Below are 8229 nucleotides of genomic sequence, written 5' to 3'. Positions count from 1 at the left end.
GCCTCTTGAACGCTGCCAACGGCGAGGCAACTTTCTTCTGAGATGCCGGTGCAGGCTGTTCCACCGGTTTTGTAGTCTTCTCGGGGGGATCCTTGGATGGACGCGGAGGTATCTCCGCCTTATCCCCTCCCCTTTTCTTACTCATCTCGAGGGCCTTGCACATCTGACTACCCATTCGATGCTCCGAGTCGAAACCCTTCCGGTTGCACACCGGGCACTTATGTTTCTCTTCGGGGCATGCCCCGATCAGATGATCCTCTCCTCCGCACTTGAAGCACACCGGAGCTTTCTCCTCGGTCGAGGGACACTTGGACCGAACATGCCCAAACTCCAAGCATTTGAAGCATTGCAGTGGTCGGGCTTCCAGCGCCGTTACCAACACCGACGACCACCCGATCGCCAGCCTTTCTTCCTTCAAAACCTTCTTTCCGGCACCGATGGGGCACCTCACCCATGCGGCACCTAGTCCATTCGTCGGGAAACGAATCTCTCCTACCCTAACATCGTCGACGTCGCAATCCCCGGTAGTGGCGATCGCGGCCGCGATTTCAGCTCTGGTAATCGATTCGTCGATTCGGCGGAGACGCAGCTCGCAGCACTTCTGCGGCAGTCCCACCTTCAGTTCCGGCCTTTCCGAGAAAGCTGTTTTCAGCTTTCCCGCCAATTCTACCGCCTTTTCCTTACAATTCTCGCCCAGAATTTCAAGGACGGCTCCTCCTGTCACGGCTCTTTTTAACCTAATCTCCCCAGGTTTAATTCCAATAGTCCCGAGGTCGACCTTCTGCCGGGCTAGGGCTATCGCCTCCGACATCGAGATCTTCCCTGCTTCCAGTATATTCAAGGTAACCGCGGATGTAACCGGTACTCTCCCCAGTTTAACCTTCTTTGTCTTCTTCTTCTGTTTACGACTCCTCTTCCTTTCCGATCCAGACGTCCGGGCCTCTCCATCCGAGGAGGTTGCCGAGACGACCTTCGACTTCTTCTTCTTCTTCTCCCGTGTCTTCTTCTTTGAAACAGCCGTCCAATCCGATAATCTATCCACTGTGTCCTCCAAATCCGACCCCAGTGGAGTAGATGTAATCATCCGGCTGCTTCCCGCGTCGGTAGATTCCTTCCTTTTACTCTTGCCTCTCACGCAATCAGCAAAGGTAAGGGCCTTGCCTCCCGCCTTGATCGGGGATGACTCCCTTAACCGCGCCTGGGCCTCCAAGAGTCTACGTCTTAATGAGGCCATGTTACTGTCCTCCTTTTTGCTCTTCTTCGACTCGAGAATCCTCCCACTCGAGGTCGAGGTTTCCCCTTTCCTCTCCGAGAGTCCCAGCCTCTGGAGGTTTTCCTTGAAGAACGTCTCCATTGATCCCCTCATTTGATCCATTATCCGGTGTTCCATCGACTGCAGTTCCACCTTCAAGTCGAACACGGCGCTCTGCTTAGCTTCCTCGACTTCCGTCATCGCGGCTCTAGCGCGAGACTCTAGAGCCTGACTTTTCGCCGTACCTTCTCTTGATCTTGCCAGCTCGGCTCGAAGCGACTCTATCGTTGCTTTCAGATCGTAAACAGTCTTGTCTTGTTCAGTCATCTGCGTCAGCAGCCTGGCATTTTCCGTCCGAAGCTGCATCACGTCCGCAGGCCCTTGAAACCGGGAGTGCATTTCCATGGCCATGTGCTTCGTAATCTTCGCGCACAGTCGCAACGACCGCACAAACGTTCCCTTTAGGTTACTCGAGTGTTCCGACACATAGTGTATTTGGTCCTGCAGCTCTATGACCCTCGCTGCCAAGTCTGCGGTACTCATACAAACTATGTCTTCTCGAATTTCTTCGTCGGTAGGCAAAGTGTCCTTCTTCTTCTTCTTCTTTTTGCTCTTCTCCGTCACTTTCCCAGTCCTTATGTATTCGATGTCCGCTCGAAGTCGCTCTTCTTCCGACCACTTTTCACCGCTACTCGGGTAATCCAGTGGTATCCTCCTTTTGCGTCCTCCGCCGGTATCCGTCGACGAGATGGTACAAACGGATTCGTCCCTCCGCTGTCGGTCGTCCTTGTGCTGGAGTTTCCACTCCTCCTTCATTTGACGAAGATAGTCGTCGTAGTCTTCCAATGGAGCCAAAGCGTGAGGTTCGCCGTGAGCCCCCTCGAGCGATAGGCGTGTAAACCTCTCTGCAGCCAAATGAGCCGCGTCCTTCTTCCAGGGCATCTTCCGGTTGTCGACGGTGCGCACTTCGCCTTGCGGGGTGCGCACTTTCCAACGGTGCTCGTCGATGTACCCCACCAGTTGGTCCGGTCCCTCTACTCCTTGAACATTCGCGTGTCTAATCGTTCGTCCGGGTATATTCATGCCCGAGGCAGTGGAGGCGAAGCTGACATCCTCCAACTCCTCCTGAAGACTACATTCGAAGCTCCTGCGACCTGGTGACCCCCTCCAGGTGTAACCGGATGGCCCCGCCACCGGTTCGTCGAAGGAGCTTTCCCTCCTGGGTCTCGTATCCGAAGATCGTCGTCCGGGGACATGCCTTGTCGGTGGTTGCTCACAACTCGTCATTTCCGCCTCCGGGGCATTGTGGCCAACCCCGGCAGGCCCGCAGTCGTAGGTTAACGATGCGGGGGAGCCTGCTCGTACACTCTTACCCGCACCGGTACTGGGGGTTCCGACGCCCCCTGCACCGTAGCCTTTAATTTTATTCTTTTTGTCAGCCATAAGTTGTTTATTAAAAAAGGTTTGCCAAAAGTCGCGACCATGTTTCCAGTCCCCACCAGAGGTGGTTTCGCTCCTCCGTGTCAGCCTCCCCGGCATGGTTGAACCTACCGGTACAGCCTGACACATCACGGGAGTTACTTCCTCTGGTGACCCCTCACCCCGTTAGCATCCCCAGAAGGGGGAAGTACCCAGGGACCACCGCGAGGAGGTGGAGTGAGAGGAATTTCAGGAAGCAGAATCCATCCAAGAGGACCGAAATCTCAATTGGATGAACCCTACTTCCCTCAGGCCCCCGACCTAACCAAGACCTAACCAAGACCTAACCAAGACCTAACCAAGACCTAACCAAGACCTAACCAAGACCTAACCAAGACCTAACCAAGACCTAACCAAGACCTAACCAAGACCTAACCAAGACCTAACCAAGACCTAACCAAGACCTAACCAAGACCTAACCAAGACCTAACCAAATAATAATGGTCATATATTCAAGCATAACCCTTGGAAACACTACAAATATGGAGGCATAACCATTACAAACACCACAAATATTGAGGCATAACCTTCAAAATACTCGAAACATTCAGAAATGACCCTTGCTCACACCCAAAATATTCAAGCATAACCCTGAAATGTTCCACACATAAAATATGAAAATATGACATTCAAACAGGTCATACATGGACTCCAAATTATTGCATTTTCGAGGTCCAAAACTTATCCAAATTTCATCGAGATTAAACACTTTCGCTCAAAACTTTCAATGTATAATATTTCCACAAAAAAAAAAAAAAAAAAAAAAAAAAAAAAAAAAAAAAAAAAAAAAAAAAAAAAAAAAAAATATGACATTGAAAACACGTCATCCGTTCAATCAAAAATTCTTCCATTTCAGACATCTAAAACATATACAAATTTCATCCAAAGTGGAGACAAAATTCAAAATTACAATTTTAGAAATATTCCCAAAAATATTGGATTCCCAATCTTGTACTCCATACATTCCCCTTCAAATATCGAGATCTGTAATCGATACAAATTTCATCAAAATCCATCCACTAGAAATGGAGATACAGAGGTGCCGCATTTTCCATTCAAATGAGAATATCTCATGAATAGGTAAAGATACAGTCTTCCAGAAATATTCAAAATGTGCGTCCAACCTCACACTATAATGTCTCCAAACATCATCCAAATCCACCCTACAGAATACGAGATATGGCCCAAAATAAAAGAGACACGCCGCTGGTACTTAAAAAAAAAAAAAAAAAAAAAAAAAAAAAAAAAAAATTGGTTAGACAGACAGACAGACAGACAGACAGACAGACAGACAGTCAGTCGGTAAATCTATCTGAGCTTGCTTCTCTTGATCTTCTCTGAATCACTTACACGAGTCCCACTGTCAGACACATCTGAATTCATTTACTTACGAAAACTCCGCAACAAACTGGATACTTAAGCCTTCCTTTTTTTTTCTCTCCCTTTACCCCCACAAACATTTTTTTCTTTCTCTTTTTCTCTCATTTTTTCCCATATTTTCCCATTTTTTTTCCACTTCTTCCCTTTTTTTCCATTTTTTACCATTTTTTTACATTTTTTACCATTTTTTTACATTTTTTAATATTTTTTTCCATTTTTTTATATTTTTTCTTTCCTTTTTTTAACATTTTTTTTAACATTCTTTACATTTTTTTACATTTTTTTACATTTTTTTACATTCTTTTACATTTTTTCCCCCATTTTTTACATTTTTCACATTTTTCACATTTTTCACATTTTTCACATTTTTCACATTTTTCACATTTTTCACATTTTTCACATTTTTTCCACTTTTTTTCATTTTCGGATTCTTTCCATTCTCTTTTCCCTCAAATACCCTTTTCTCTCTTTTTCACACATCTCGCATCTTCCAAACATTGCTTCACCTGCACCTCTCGTAATGCCATCACAGTCAAAACACCTTTATACACTACAAACTTATACACTATTCCACAAAACCGAATCAATCCACAAAACGCACAATATCCACAACTCCGACAACACCGCCAAACATCTTCATGACCACAAAGGAGAGAGAGGAGAGTTTGAAATTCTGAATCAGTTTATCGCTGATAATAAGTCATTTCCGCGAATAATAGCTACCCCGAAAGAGCCTTTCTTACCTGCGGTTATTCATCTACTGCAAACATCCAACCAATTTTCGCGAGGTCACTTACATCTGCTCTAATCCGATTACCAAGCATTATCCCAAACACCCACGGTATCCAAGCATCCCTCATAAAGGTCGCACAGGACAAACGATTATTACATTCCTGGAATTCAGCAAAGATGAAAAGCCAGGAATACGAAAATATCCCCCCCTGCCGTAAAGATCCAACAATACGTGACTTGGTAAAAGTAAAATTCCTTTTATTCTTTCAAATCGTACAACTATACAATAATACAATAATACAATAAATATTCATCATCGCAGAAATTAGGGTACACACGAGGGAATATTCTGTGGCAGTTTCAACAACATTCCAGCAGGAATTCACAAGTTATTAGCCATTTTCGGAAATTTCAACAACATTCCAGCAGGAATTCACAAGTTATTAGCCATTTTCGGAAAGGTGCACTCAATTCCGTCACAATGTGTGGCGCCATCTATCGGGAGAACGCCCAAACTTATGCACAATTACTTCCAAGTATCGGTCGATAGATGCCAACACCAATCAACATTCTTACCGACGCACCAAACTCACAGGATAATCGCTAATTGGTTATTCATTACTATTCGCATGTTCTTCACAATCTTACTCATTATTCTGGACAGTTTACTCTAAATGCTACAATCATAAATGTTAACAATTTAAGCGTATTATGTCAACAACTTCATTCTTTGCTGGGTCCCTGTAAATCATTCTACTTTACCTTCTGACGTCTTCGCGGGATATAATTAAGAAATAATTAATGGAATACAAAATTACATCAGTGTTTGCATTAGAAACTAGGGGAATGTCCATTCCAGAATCTCAAATTACAAAGGTAAACAATTTATTCCTAATAGTTTTATTGATAACGTCTTACCGACTGATTTCGTAGGTTTCTTCTCTATCGATATAACTCTTTTTGTTCTCAACTGTTGCCGTTAGATGGCGGACTTTCGGATACCTCCTTAGTCCTGATGCTTCGCGCGTACGTACCAGGAATCGATGAGATGCTTTTTCAAGGAGGTGTCTCGTGACAGTTATTGTTTGTCCTTGTCGCACGGTATGACTATCCTTGTCTTACACATTACAGGTATAAGGGAAAAGCTTCGAAAATTCACGGCTACTAGATGGCGCTACCAATCGTTATTCCCATACACGCAGAGAACCCACTAGATGACCGTTCATAACTTACCAATTACTACTCCAATCTGGTTCAATATTTTACGAAATATTCTCAAAGGTTTACCGTAATATCTACGATCACAAATGTTGACAATTTGTACCTATTAAGTCAACAACTTAATTGTATACTGGGCCCCAGTCACAATATCTACGTTATCATCTGACATCTTCTCGGAAATTAATTACGTTCTTCACTTAGTAGGCATAACGTGTCAATATTTATGGTCGCAGAAATTACGGTAGACCCTCAGGAATACTCAGTAGCAGTTTGAACCGGATTCGAACAGTAATTAATAAGTTATTAGCGATTTTCGGAAAGGTGCACTGAATCCCGTGTGAACGTGTGGCGCCATCTATCGGGAGAAGGCTGAATCTTATGAGCAATTAGTACCCTTTCCCGATCGCAAGACGGCATAACCAATCAACATTCTTACCGACGCAGAAAACTCACTGGATAATCGCTAATTAGTTAGTAACTACTACTCGAATGTGGACAATAAAAGCCTATTATGTGAAGAACTTAATTCTTTGCTGGGCCAACATAAAAAATTATACTTTATCTTCTGACAGCGTTTCGGGATATGATTAATAAATAATTAACGCGATGCAAAATTCCACCGGTGTTTGCATGAGAAAGTAGGGGAAGATCCATTCTAGAATCTCAAATTGCGAAGGTGAACAATTTATTCGTAATAGTTTTGTTGATAATGAATTAGCAGCTGATTTCGTAGTTTTCTGCTGTATCGATATGTCTCCTTTAGTACTTAACTGTCGCCGCTAGATGCCGCACTCTCGGATACCTCCTAGGTCCTGATGCTTCGCGCGTACGTACCAGGAACCGATGAGATGCTTTTTCAAGGAGGTATCACCGGAGAGTGAATTTCTGTCCTTGTCGCGCAGTATGTCTGCCCTTGTCTTGCACATTACGGGTATAGGGAGAAGCTTCGACAATTCTCAGCCGCTAGATGGCGCCTCCTATCGACATTCCTATCGACGCAGCGAACCCACCAGGTAATCGATAATAAATTATTAATTGTTACTCGAATGTGTTCACAATTTGCCCCTATTAAGTGAAGAAATTGATTGTTAACTCTTCATCTATCAGGATATTCTACGTTACCTTCTGACATCGTCTCGGGTAATCATTAAGAAATAATTAACGCGACACAAAACCTCTTCCGCTGCGAAACAGGAAGGGGAAGGTTCATTCTACAATTTTAAATTGCAAACTTTAACAATTTATTTGTAGTAGTACAGTTGATAATCAATTAACTGCTGATTACGTACATTTCTTCTCCATTGATATGTCGCGTTTAGTTTGTAGCTGTTGGCGCTAGATGGCGCACTTTCGAATACCTCCTTAGCCCTGATGCTTCGCGCGTACGTACCAGGAATCGATGAGATGCTTTTTCAAGGAGGTGTCTTGTGAAATGTATTGTCTGTCCTTGTCGCACACTGTCTCCTTCCTTGTCTTACACATTGCGGGTATAGGGAAGAGCTTCGGTAACACCCGCCCGCTAGATGGCGCTAGTGTCGCTCGCTCAAATTTTGCCCCTGCCGAGCTGCGACCGTCTTTGCACATTGATTAATATATTCTTATAATTGAATTCACTTTTCTAGAGCTTTCCGTGGGCCGATTTTGGCGTAGGACTGCTCAAATTAGACCTTATGGAACAAAGATAATGATAGCTCTATTGAGAATTGCAGATAGACACGAGAACAGACTAAAAATCACTATCAAGTGAATATTCATACTTATCTTATTCGTTACTTTCTCATGGAACACAATGGACACATCCAAAAATCGCTACTAACTCATTACTCTCAAGTCAAATGGAATTCATACCGCTTCTAGAATGTTGCCATCGGCACTTTCTAATTTCTTCACTCGCAGACAGTCACCAATTATGCCTACTAAGGGACAAATTGATTGATTTATTAGCACCGGTGAAGAAAAGAAATTCCTGGTTGCTTGGAACATCGTCCCGAAGAATAATTAATAAATAAGTAAGTGCGAAAGAAGACATCGATCGTCCACCGTGGGATATTTAATAGTTTCAAGCTGATGAAAGAAAACAGTTGCGGCGGTAACGAATCAACAGAACCTGCACGATCGTCGGCAACTTGTCGACGTTCCAGAGATACCGACTGCCTATCGCCCTT

The sequence above is a fragment of the Nomia melanderi genome, chromosome 12 (genome assembly GCF_051020985.1).
Source record: "Nomia melanderi isolate GNS246 chromosome 12, iyNomMela1, whole genome shotgun sequence".
Lineage (NCBI taxonomy): Eukaryota > Metazoa > Arthropoda > Insecta > Hymenoptera > Halictidae > Nomia > Nomia melanderi.
This window is presented reverse-complemented; position numbering follows the sequence as displayed.